Genomic DNA, 14,021 nt, shown 5'->3' with positions numbered 1-14,021 from the left:
CACCGCTAATGCGGGTTGCTTATGATTACACTGTGCCTAGAGGCACGGACATGACACCACTAGTGGGCGGCATATAATGGTAACCCGGACGCGGGTTAATGATGAGGATTATAATGTGATGACATATATACCATGATTATATAAATATACGATATATGTACGAAATGTATTCACCTATGAAACTCGCGCAGGTTATATCTTCCTCTTATGGCTCATGATCCTTCGATTATGTTTATTTCATTCTTGTCTTACATACTCAGTACAATGTTCGTACTGACATCCGTTTTCTTTGGACGATGTGTTCATGCTGTCACACCCCGACCTTACTAGGGTGTGATGGGCACCCGACCCCATATCTGGAGCCGAGCGAACCCGCTGACTCTTGTTACATACTTAAATTTCTTAGACTCTTATATCAATAAAAATGGAAAACATAGTAAAACTTTCAAGAGATTTTTTTTTCCATCGTACTCAAGTCAAACAGAATCTGCAATCACATGGACTTTATGATACAACATATTATCGACACTCTATACCCACGACTCTGTCTGCAAAGTCTCTAACATCAAACAAACATCATGGCTCAGACACTCTGACTCGTCAGCACTCCAGAACAAGTGGAGCCTGCCAACTCCACTGGAACATCTTCTATGATAGCTGTGGCTCATCTGGTGTACCTGCGCGGCATGAACGCAGCCCTCGAAGAAGAGGGGTCAGTACGAGTAATGTACTGAGTATGTAAGGCATGAATAGTGACATAATAAAGGAATATACAGTATGATTAATAACGGAATAGACATATGGAGATTATCTTGGACAGAAGTAACCTGTACATATGAATGCCTTTCAGGCAGTTGCCATGCATGCTTAGTCCCTTTTTCAGAAAAACAGTACTTCTTACTTACATGTACATAAAACAGAACATTTCAGAAAACGGTATCCTTTATTCACATTTACAGACGTCGAGTACATCGGCTCTCCCACCCCCCTCCCCAACAGTGTCCCAACATATTATATATAAATATATATATCATATATACAGACGCCGTATCCGGCTCTCCCATATCCCGCGTCCGGGCATCCCGCGTCCGGGACGAAATCCAGCTGAATCAGGTGGTGATATAACAGTGGCCCTTTCCCTTTTCCCCGTATACATATACATATACATATTCACATTCATAAACATATGTCATACCATTGGCATGCATGAGAGCTCAAAGAAAGTCATGTGTCCATCGGAGTGACGGAAGGTCGTTAGCCTCCGATTACATTATGGAACAACCATAGTCGCTTTGTCTCACCTTGAAGGAACGAGTATTATGAGGCGAGACTACCAATGAAAAGTGTCATTACGAGGAAAACATCAAATAGGGTCAAAAGTTTTCTTTTGATTCTGCTTCAAAATAGATCAAACGGAACAATAAGGAAAATTCGGGGACCATGGGCCCACCTCGGGTCAAATGAGGCGGCGTACCAAATTTACATATGTTACATGTCATGGCGTTACTTGTGAGGGTTTTAGGGTAGCGGGTCCTATTTATGCGAGTTCTGGAGGTTTAGGAAATTCTTCCAACATTTTGCACACTTTTTAGTTCAATTCTACTGATTGAAAAAGAGAAAACTTTAGGCGCGGATTCCGGAGGGTAGAGTTATTCCCGAGGCTCATATCCAACATATTCCGTCTAAGACATGCCATAGAAAGAAGGGTGAAGCCTTACATACCTTTTCTGCTTCTTATGCGACTCCAAATTCACGTTCCAAATCCGCCAAAATCTACAAATTGGTCATGTTTACCAAAACTTGATTAGAGCCTTTAGAAGTTGATTCTTTAAAGTAACACTTTGTCTGCCGAAATTTCGGCAGCATTTCCCCTGTAATATGCCACCCCCGAGAATATGGCTCGGCCCAATTCAACAGCAACCCAACCAACAACCAAACTATAACGTCAATAATCAATTCAAGAATACATTCTAACATTAAGCGCTCTTCCTACATAGTCCGACAACATTCACAATATTCACAATGATTTAATGCTACCCGAAAACTTCAACAAAAGTGTAACCACACATTTTTATTCTAGATTCATAACCCACATTAAAACCATGCATTGCTAACATCATATTCATACAAACATAAAGAAGCATACTAATATTACATTAACTTCTCCACCAGTCTACAACCAATTTCCATTTCGTTCCAACCCTTTAAACCTTCATATAATATCATAGAATCCGCAACGACATCGACTAGAATATTACATGAAATCAATTCATCATAGCTTACCACACAATAACATTCTCGGCCACAACAACTACACCCCTATTTTCATGAATTTCCATCCTTTTCCATACATTGCAACAACAACTAACATACTACATAGAATTAATCCATTCTCTTCCAAATCACACTATGACCACACGGCCACAACTACATATACACGAACAACTATTCAACATCCATATTTTCATAATCTTTATGAGTTCCATTCACTCCCACACACCACAACATATACAACCATACATAAAATATAAAAGAAGATTAATTTCTTACCCTTTTTCTTCAATTTCCCACTTGGCTAGAATGTTGATCTTGCAACAATAAATGTTCTACTTGTTCCAATGACCTCTTCTCCTTGCTAGGGACCTTCCAATTAGTAGAGAGTAATTTTTGAGAAATTTTTCCAAGGTTCTTGTTTCCTCCAAGCTTGGCCGAAATTGGCCCTTTGTTTTTCTTCCAAAGTGTCCTCTTTTTTTCTTTGTTTCTTCAACTCTCCAAATTGATGAATTAGTCCTCTCCTTTTATATATATATATAGTCTCCTCCAATCTTATGTGGCCACCTATCCATCTCTAGATTCTTCTTAATTTGGTGGCAAAGATGACTTATTTGTCATTTTTTTTTCTAGAGTTTTCTTGAAATTTTAACAAAGAAGACTAATGTCTTCTTTGGCAAGCTTTGCCCCTTATGTTGTTATAATTTTCCATTTGCCCTTATTAATTAATAAAAATGTGGACATATAGGGGCATGCCACACGGCCAAGGGCCCTTCAAGAACATTCTTGATATTTTTTGTGAAATTCCCATTTTGCCCTTAGTCCTTCGCAATATTTTCCATGAACCCTTTTCGCGAATTTTATTTTTTACCCTTAGTCTTCCTCACTATTTCCAAACTACCAATGTTCGTAAATAATATGCACAACAACTTATACATTATAATAAATTTTTGAAAATGGTCATTCCCTTTACTTCATCACGACTACTTTGGGATATCCGAACGTACGAAATACGAGATATAACATCCTCCCCCCCCCCCCCCCCCTTTAGAACATTCGTCCTCGAATGTTCAACTGGTCTTAAGGAGTGTCATAATATTTTGGGAGGGTCCCTTTGTAGTCGTCCTTTCCTTCACGCTCACTCCTTATCCTTTACCTCATTCCTTTTATAATCGAACTTCTCGGTTTTTACATGAATCTTCTTCCCGTGTCGTGGATTTTATACTTTGTTGGGCCAACGTATTATCCCTGTCTTTCTCAGATCATCTCTTTTCCGTTACTGTTTCGTGACCATATCTTAACAAAAGCCACACCTTTGGATTCTTACTACAATTCTTCTTCAGTCTCCTTTCGTACCTTCTTGATACAGGTGTACTTGTCTTTGACTTCATGTGTTGGTGCTCATTTCATTCATCGTTATTCCTTGTAAGCCTGATATGGCCTCCCCCCCCCCCCCTTTAAGGGGTTCCTTATATGCTGATAGTCCTTTATGAAGTCTTCGCTTATACCTTATTCCTCACCTCCTTTTCCAACTTTGTGACTACATATCGAAAACTTCTTATCTCAAGCTCTTCTTTTACTTCCTGTCTAGGTCCTCATTTGTCCACATTTCCATGCCTTTCTATCCTTTATTGGTCCTTTCACTTGCTCAGCTCTCTTGCTCGTAATTCTTTCTTAACTACGTGTTCGTATTGTAGTTGTGCGTCCATATTGCTTACACGTTCCGTTACTCTCTTAAACCTCTAAGCATATTACTATGGCTACATACTTGTCTTTTACAGATATGTCACCTCAACACCATCACCATCCTGAGCATTCCTTTTCTTACTTCGCATTCTTCTACCCTGGTCACCATTCTCTTAGACCTACTTGTTGAAATCAACTCTCAACCGCTCCATATTTCTCCTCGTACTTTTACCATTAATTTCTCGCGGGGGTTTCACTTACTAAGGTTTTCTTAACTTTCCCCTTTCCGACATTTAAGCTTCCTATCTTCCATTTACTCACACTCTCTTTCTTTTGCGAGTATCGTTATATTGGAATTTCCGACCTCAACCTATAGTAAAATAATAACAGTTCACTTGCCGCACTTGTACCATTTATTCTTGTTATCACTCGTACTTCGGCACCTTTGCGTAATCAATACCTTTCCTCCCGTAGTCTCATTTTTTGGGGCTCGCACGCCACCGATACAGTCGTGTGCGGGATATCTTATACATTCATATATACATACATATTCACTGTCAACTAGTTCACCAAATACTTCCAAGCGCTGTTCAAGCCCATCCTAATCCCGGGACTGTGGTGCACTTTCTGTCCTTTCACCGAGCTAGTCTGCTTTATTTCACGCGTCTTCTTATGGTTTCCAACCGTCCCATATACTATAGTTTTCCTTAGGTTACTCTATCTACTCATTTGTCTCTTATGTCCGCATATGGAGAATTTCCTGTAAACTTCCCAGGGGGTCACCCATCATGGAATTGCTCCCACCTGAGCACGCTTAACCTCAAGACTTCACTGGAATTCGATGTCTTAATGCTGATATTTTCGCGTCCGCTTCCTCACATGACCTTTATTACATATTCTGAAGCAAACCGAAGTATTACAAGCTCCGGGACATTTCCGTAACATGTCCATTCTTTCTTAATTACCATTTTTCCCTTCTTGGTTCCCATTGTTCACCTTTCACCTGTGTGTATGGCTACCTCCTATCCTGGACTTCCAGATTCCCGATGATAGCGACCCCACCTTCGTCGCCACGTCCAAGGACATAACCTTTCTGAACTAACGCATTTCAATTATTACCTATTCACAGTATCTCTTTCCCATACCTCTTCCTGTGGGACGTACCCGTTCTGGCAAAACCTCTTTTATTGTTTCTATTATTCAAAACCTGCATGCGGCCAATGTCATCAAGGCCTCACAGAACGTACGACTATATGGCACATCCCCGCCATCCAATACTTCCAGTTCAGGTAACAGAACAATTACGTCGGGACTTACCTTCATAAGCTTCTGCAACCTTGCTCGTTTTCTTTCGTTATACATATAGCTCATATAGGGAAACCTTATTCCTTAGACTTGGCTCTATCGCACGATCTAAGACAAAAAGAAGGTCAATATTTCCTAGATGTCCCGCAGCCTCCTGTTTATAAATGTGGCCGGCTTCACACCCATAAACAGGACTCTACTGGACACGACTTTGCAGACAACCCCTTGGACCGACCTGCTCTGATACCACTTTGTCACACCCTGACCTTACTAGGGTGTGATGGGCACCCGACCCCATATCTGGAGCCGAGCGAACCCGCTGACTCTTGTTACATACTAAACTTTCTTAGACTCTTATATCAATAAAAATGGAAAACATAGTAAAACTTTCAAGAGAATTTTTTTTTCCATCGTACTCAAGTCAAACAGAATCTACAATCACATGGACTTTATGATACAACATATTATCGATACTCTATACCCACGACTCTGTCTGCAAAGTCTCTAACATCAAACAAACATCATGGCTCAGACACTCTGACTCGGCAGCACTCCAGAACAAGTGGAGCCTGCCAACTCCGCTGGAACATCTTCTATGATAGTTGTGGCTCATCTGGTGTACCTGCGCGGCATGAACGCAGCCCCCGAAGAAGAGGGGTCAGTACGAGTAATGTACTGAGTATGTAAGGCATGAATAGTGACATAATAAAGGAATATACAGTATGATTAATAACGGAATAGACATATGGAGATTATCTTGGACAGAAGTAACCTGTACATATGAATGCCTTTCAGGCAGTTGCCATGCATGCTTAGTCCCTTTTTCAGAAAAACAGTACTTCTTACTTACATGTACATAAAATAGAACATTTCAGAAAACGGTATCCTTTATTCACATTTACAGACGCCGAGTACATCGGCTCTCCCACCCCCCTCCCCAACAGTGTCCCAACATATTAGATATAAATATATATATCACATATACAGACGCCGTATCCGGCTCTCCCATATCCCGCGTCCGGGCATCCCGCGTCCGGGACGAAATCCAGCTGAATCAGGTGGTGATATAACAGTGGCCCTTTCCCTTTTCCCCGTATACATATACATATACATATTCACATTCATATACATATGTCATACCATTGGCATGCATGAGAGCTCAAAGAAAGTCATGTGTCCATCGGAGTGACGGAAGGTCGGTAGCCTCCGATTACATTATGGAACAACCATAGTCGCTTTGTCTCACCTTGAAGGAACGAGTATTATGAGGCGAGACTACCAATGAAAAGTGTCATTACGAGGAAAAAATCAAATAGGGTCAAAAGTTTTCTTTGGATTCTGCTTCAAAATAGATCAAACGGAACAATAAGGAAAATCCGGGGACCATGGGCCCACCTCGGGTCAAATGAGGCGGCGTACCAAATTTACATATGTTACATGTCATGGCGTTACTTGTGAGGGTTTTAGGGTAGCGGGTCCTATTTATGCGAGTTCTGGAGGTTTAGGAAATTCTTCCAACATTTTGCACACTTTTTAGTTCAATTCTACTGATTGAAAAAGAGAAAACTTTAGGCGCGGATTCCGGAGGGTAGAGTTATTCCCGAGGCTCATATCCAACATATTCCGTCTAAGACATGCCATAGAAAGAAGGGTGAAGCCTTACATACCTTTTCTGCTTCTTATGCGACTCCAAATTCACGTTCCAAATCCGCCAAAATCTACAAATTGGTCATGTTTACCAAAACTTGATTAGAGCCTTTAGAAGTTGATTCTTTAAAGTAACACTTTGTCTGCCGAAATTTCGGCAGCATTTCCCCTGTAATATGCCACTCCCGAGAATATGGCTCGGCCCAATTCAACAGCAACCCAACCAACAACCAAACTATAACGTCAATAATCAATTCAAGAATACATTCTAACATTAAGCGCTCTTCCTACATAGTCCGACAACATTCACAATATTCACAATGATTTAATGCTACCCGAAAACTTCAACAAAAGTGTAACCACACATTTTTATTCTAGATTCATAACCCACATTAAAACCATGCATTGCTAACATCATATTCATACAAACATAAAGAAGCATACTAATATTACATTAACTTCTCCACTAGTCTACAACCAATTTCCATTTCGTTCCAACCCTTTAAACCTTCATATAATATCATAGAATCCGCAACGACATCGACTAGAATATTACATGAAATCAATTCATCATAGCTTACCACACAATAACATTCTCGGCCACAACAACTAAACCCCTATTTTCATGAATTTCCATCCTTTTCCATACATTGCAACAACAACTAACATACTACATAGAATTAATCCATTCTCTTCCAAATCACACTATGACCACACGGCCACAACTACATATACACGAACAACTATTCAACATCCATATTTTCATAATCTTCATGAGTTCCATTCACTCCCACACACCACAATGTCACGACCCAACCCCGTGGGCCGTGACTAGTGCCCGAATTGGGCACCCGAACACAATCACAAATCCGAGTGGCAAACAGATAACTTATACCGACACAAATATCAAACACTGCCTCAGATTATATCAAACCCATCCAGGCATATAACAAAAGCCGACAAGGCGGTGTTTCATATTTATGAGATTTTCAAAGAAAATTTCGGCAGAGTTTCCTTTGTTTTTCGGACTATCCAAAATAACCCTGTACACAGCAAATACCAACAATGGCCACACAGGGCCAACAGAACAACATATACATGTGCGAGCCGACAAGGCTGCCATAACGAATAGAGTCATGCAAACACATCCGTACAGAAGTAGGCACACACACCCAAAAATACGTCTACAGACCTCTAAACAGACAAACCGAATCATATGGCGGGACAGGGCCCCGCCGTGCCCCTGAACAAATACATATATACATAGCGAACGAATATATATACCAAAATGTGTGCTCTGAAATGAGAAGAGCACTCCAAACAGCAGAAGAGGGTGTCCTAAATGGGTTGATCACCAAACTGTGCGTCTGTACCTGCGGGCATGAAACGCAGCCCCCCGAAGAAAGGGGGTCAGTACGAAATATGTACTGAGTATGCAAAGCAGAAAATACAGAAACAAATCTGAGGCATAAACGAAATAGTAGTACAGAACATAACTATAAATCCAACATATCAAAATTTGTTTACTTTCAAAAATATGTAAGTCATGCGTAGGGTACAGAAGAATATGGTCGCCCGCCCGTCGATGGCGCCATAACACAGCATAACACCAGAATGTTTCAAATCTCCATATCCCCGTCACATATCACAACATAACGCCATACACAGCATAACACCAAATATAGGTGGAACCCGACCCTCTTTTGCGAGTAGCTCGGTGAACCATAAACACAGCATAACTCCGGAGTATATCAAAGTGCGCACGATAACAGAACCGGCCCGGGAACCGGCGAAAGATATAACAGAACGCACGAGCAGAGTCATGAGTAACCATATGCATAAAATCATTATCATAGACTCAAATATAAGTAAATGACCATACTTGAAATTTGAAATGATAATCATACCAAATTCTTTCAAAAGTCGTCCGAATTACATAAAGGAAAGTCGCGGGACCCACGGACGGGTATTGACCCGAGCCGGGCCCGCCTATGGAAATCATACTTATCATACGCCATACAAACTTCTACGAACATATCAAAGCAATCCGAGCCTTTCTGTGAAAGATATGGCGTCAAAAAAAAAATCGAAATTCCTTAAAGTGAAATCTTTTTATGCAAAGTTCGGAAAGCGATTATTTCAAAGACATAATGGTTCATATTTCATCAAATCATACATAAGAGTGCCAAGGGATACATAAGGGTCATAACATGCTCGGATTTCGAATCTTAGAATTTTCCTCAAGGCTTATAATCTAGCCTATTGAAAACTAAGGCATGCCAAAAGAAAGAAGGGTTGCGCTTTACATACCTCGTACGCACTCCAAGATAGCCATTCTAAAGTAAATCCCAATCTACGCCTCGGGCTCCCCAAGGTCTACAAATATGCCAACGAATATCCAATATTAAACATAGGCACTTAAGCCATTCATTCCAAACTAACATTAAATTCTACAGAAAATTCGGCAGCATTTCCCCTGTAAATAGGCCAACCCGAGAATTTAACTCGCTCAAAATCAACAACAACAACCACAATAACCAACCTAGCAACTCCAATAACCAATCCGAAAGACAATATTACATTAATACTCTCTTTTTCATCATTCGACAACTTTCCAAATATTCAATTCAACGGCTTACCTTCAAGCCAACATCAACGCCTATACATTCAAATACTAACCCAAACCCATACTAACAACATTCAAGAACATTCTAAGCAATTCACATAATATTTCCAACGATCCAACAATTTCTCCAAATTGGGCCGAAAACAGCCCCAAAAACCGAGAGCAGCCCCTTTACCACATTCCTCATTTTTAAGTCATGATTTGTATCAACAATCCACACTATAACGATATAATTCTCATAAATATAAAGATTGCATTAATTTCACAAAATTCTCCAAATCAGTCCGCAACATTCACCATATTAATTTGGGACATTAAACTCTCATTTCCAAACTAGAATTCATAACGACGACAACTAAAACACTAAGCGATATTGATTCATCCTTTGCCAAACATTGGGGCTATACACGGCCACACTACACACATACACATATATTGATGATTTTTATTCTCTTCTCCACTCTACAACAATCAAACATGCTACAAAAATTTTATTCATTAACCCAATCACACACCCATTTACACGGCTAGCTCCCCAAGCACACAACCCACTTCCAACATACAATATTTCACCAATTTCATCCATATTAACATACCACAATATGCATAAAACATTTATAGCCCATAAAACAATAGAAATTCTTACCTTTGTTCTTTACTCCACAAGAAAGTTAGGGTTTGCGATTTACAAAAATGGATGGTTTGATCGCTCCAATAATGCTTCCACGCTACTTAGGGACCTCCAAATAGTGGGTTAACACCAAGGAATTATTTTTGGGAAGGCTAGAAATGGGGTTGGAGTTTTCTCCTCTTGGCCGTGAACACTGGCGCGTGAACAGTGGCGGCATGAACAGTGCGCGTGAACAGTCGCCACCATGAATAGTGGCACCGTGAACAGTGGCGCCGCCGTGAATAGTGGCTCCGGGAACTTCTCTCTCTCTCTAAGCTTGAGAGCCCCTCTCTCTAACTCTAAGTTTTCTCAAGTTTGAAAGATGATAAATGAGTTCCTTAGTCATCAATTTGACTTAAATATCATGCCTACTAGTTGGACACATGTGCCACTCATGGCTTGAGCCCATCAAATTTGGCCACATGTCTTGGTGGGGCCCACACGACCACTAGTGCCTAATTAGTGAATAATTAATTTTTAATCCCCACTTAATAATCTAATCATGGTTAATTAATCCCTAATATCCATTAATATTTATACACTAAGTAAAATTTATAAGCAATTCATGTTCTAATAGAAACCGGAAATTAAAGATTTCTACTTCGTGCCCGAAAATGATCCCGTCTTTAACTTGAGTCGATTTGCTTGCGGGTAATTTGTCGTATAAATGTACGAGGTATAACACACAACATATACAACCATACATAAAATATAAAAGAAGATTAAGTTCTTACCCTTTTTCTTCAATTTCCCACTTGGCTAGAATGTTGATCTTGCAACACTAAATGTTCTACTTGTTCCAATGACCTCTTCTCCTTGCTAGGGACCTTCCAATTAGTAGAGAGTAATTTTTGAGAAATTTTTCCAAGGTTCTTGTTTCCTCCAAGCTTGGCCGAAATTGGCCCTTTGTTTTTCTTCCAAAGTGTCCTCTTTTTTTCTTTGTTTCTTCAACTCTCCAAATTGATGAATTAGTCCTCTCCTTTTATATATATATATAGTCTCCTCCAATCTTATGTGGCCACCTATCCATCTCTAGATTCTTCTTAATTTGGTGGCAAAGATGACTTATTTGTCTTTTTTTTTTCTAGAGTTTTCTTGAAAATTTAACAAAGAAGACTAATGTCTTCTTTGGCAAGCTTTGCCCCTTATGTTGTTATAATTTTCCATTTGCCCTTATTAATTAATAAAAATGTGGACATATAGGGGCATGCCACACGGCCAAGGGCCCTTCAAGAACATTCTTGATATTTTTTGTGAAATTCCCATTTTGCCCTTAGTCCTTCGCAATATTTTCCATGAACCCTTTTCGCGAATTTTATTTTTTACCCTTAGTCTTCCTCACTATTTCCAAACTACCAATGTTCGTAAATAATATTCACAACAACTTATACATTATAATAAATATTTGAAAATGGTCATTCCCTTTGCTTCGTCACGACTACTTTGGGATATCCGAACGTACGAAATACGGGATATAACATCCTCCCCCCCCCCCCCCCCCCCTTTAGAACATTCATCCTCGAATGTTCAACTGGTCTTATGGAGTGTCATAATATTTCGGGAGGGTCCCTTTGTAGTCGTCCTTTCCTTCACGCTCACTCCTTATCCTTTACCTCATTCCTTTTATAATCGAACTTCTCGGTTTTTACATGAATCTTCTTCCGGTGTCGTGGATTTTCTACTTTGTTGGGCCAACGTATTATCCCTGTCTTTCTCAGATCATCTCTTTTCCATTACTGTTTCGTGACCATATCTTAACAAAAGCCACACCTTTGGATTCTTACTACAATTCTTCTTCAGTCTCCTTTCGTACCTTCTTGATACAGGTGTACTTGTCTTTGACTTCATGTGTTGGTGCTCATTTCATTCATCGTTATTCCTTGTAAGCCTGATATGGCCTCCCCCCCCCCCCCTTTAAGGGCTTCCTTATATGCTGAACGTACGAAATACGGGATATAACACATGCCCACAGGTAGACAGGGAGGTGAGCTAGATCCAGACTCGTAGGAGCTGTCAGCTGACTTGAAAGCACTCCATCGTTCCGGAGGTGCTACTTGGTTTATTCTTTTGTGTGTGTGTATATATATATATATATATATATATATATATATATATATATATATATATATATATATATATATATATATATATGTATGTATGTATATGTATTTTGGGCACGACGGGGTCTTGTCCCGTCCATATGTCTAGTACTCTAGTAAAGGCTCGTAGATACGCATGTGTGGGTAGTATGGTCTCACGATGCTACGCTTGTATATATATTATTATTTTTATAGCCGAAAGGCTTATGTATATAAAGTTAATTATGTTTTCAAATGAAAAATGGTTGTGTTATGATTATGAGTCTATGAATGGTAAAGAAATGTATAATGACTATGACGAGCAAGGAAATGAGTGGTGCTCGGTGGTTAGCCCCGTGTACCCGTCGCGGCTCCTAGTCGGGTCGTGACAAAAGTGGTATCAAAGTAGTTCAGTCCGAGGAAGTGTCTATGAGCCGTGTCTAGTAGAGTCTTGTTTATGGTGTGTTGCGCGCCACACTAATAACCAAGAGGCTACAGGGTATTTAGGAAAAATGATTGTCTTTCATCTAAAGAGATCGTGCGATAGAGCTGTGTTATAAGATTTTCCCCTCTTAATAGTGTGTTGTGATTTTAGAAATGCCGCCAAAGGGAAAAGCTACAGCTGCCTAGAAGGGCAAGACTATGACGAAAAGGCGGGGGGAAAGAGAGCCTCCGATGGGTGTAGAAAATGGCGAATCACATAATGAGGCCCCATCTAATACTTCCTCCACCCCGGCCAATGTCGAAGAACAAGGAGGAGCTTCAGCTCCAGTTCCTCCACCAGTTGCTTCGGGTCAACAAGTGACCGAGGCCATTCATCTTTTGACACAGTTGGTTGCCGCCTAGGAACAGCGGCAGAATGTGAGTCCAAGTGATCGGGCAGCTAGTACCAGAGCCCGTGACTTTATGAGTTTGAATCCTCTGGAGTTTTTTGGGTCAAAGCCGGATGAAGAGCCCCAAGGTTTTATTGATGAAATGCTGAGAACATTGAGGATTATTCATGCCTCCGAGACTGCATCTGTGGAGTTGGCATCTTACAGACTCAGAGATGTGGCGGCATTGTGGTACAACAATTGACTAGCATCAAGGAAGGAAAATGCACCTCCTCCCATTTGGCATGAATTTGTGGATGCCTACATCCGCCATTATTTGCCACCCGAGGTTCGCCGAGCTAGAGAGGATAGATTTTTAAATTTGAAACAAGGAAACGTAAGTGCCCGGGAATATAGCCTTCAATTTAATTCCTTGGCTAGATATGCTCCGACTGTGGTGGCCGACATGGGAGATAGAGTACATCGCTTTGTGAGTGGCTTGGGGCCACATTTGTTCAAGGATTGTTTGACGGCTTCGTTACAAGAACGGATGGATATTTCCCGAATACAAGCCCATGCCTAGAATTTAGAAGGATAGTGACATCCGCAAAGGGATGATCGCGACATTGATAGAAGGAAAAGCAAGAGGGCCAGATCTATAGGGACAGGTAGCGATTATAGAGGGGGATCGAGGCAGACTTATTCCCGGCATTCAGGCCAGTCAGTGACTAGTGCGCCTCCACGATTTGCAGATAGGAGATTTGATCACTCATTTCCTTCAGGACAGGGTTAGAGTTCGAGAGCTTCGGGTTCTTAGTTTGGGGGTGATTATAGTCAGAGGAGACCACCAGTTTCACGATGTAGCCAGTGCAGAAAATTACATTCGGGGCCATGTCGCCAGGGCACAGATGCTTGCTATATTTGTG

The 14,021-nt window shown here is 40.6% G+C and overlaps 1 long non-coding RNA gene across 1 annotated transcript; it reads right to left on the bottom strand.

The window, feature by feature from the left end:
• Positions 1-5,766: 5,766 nt before the first annotated feature.
• On the bottom strand, positions 5,767-11,122 carry LOC132620726 (uncharacterized). Its single transcript, XR_009575163.1, has 3 exons — positions 10,940-11,122; positions 6,930-6,980; positions 5,767-5,884 (listed from the first exon to the last, which is right to left on the bottom strand). It is a non-coding gene; the product is annotated as an uncharacterized LOC132620726 (long non-coding RNA).
• Positions 11,123-14,021: the final 2,899 nt, after the last annotated feature.

This window comes from Lycium barbarum, chromosome 2 (assembly GCF_019175385.1).
Source record: "Lycium barbarum isolate Lr01 chromosome 2, ASM1917538v2, whole genome shotgun sequence".
In the NCBI taxonomy this organism is placed as follows: Eukaryota; Viridiplantae; Streptophyta; class Magnoliopsida; order Solanales; family Solanaceae; genus Lycium; species Lycium barbarum.
The sequence above is the reverse complement of the archived record's forward strand: the minus strand, read 5'-3'. Positions and strand labels throughout refer to the sequence as shown.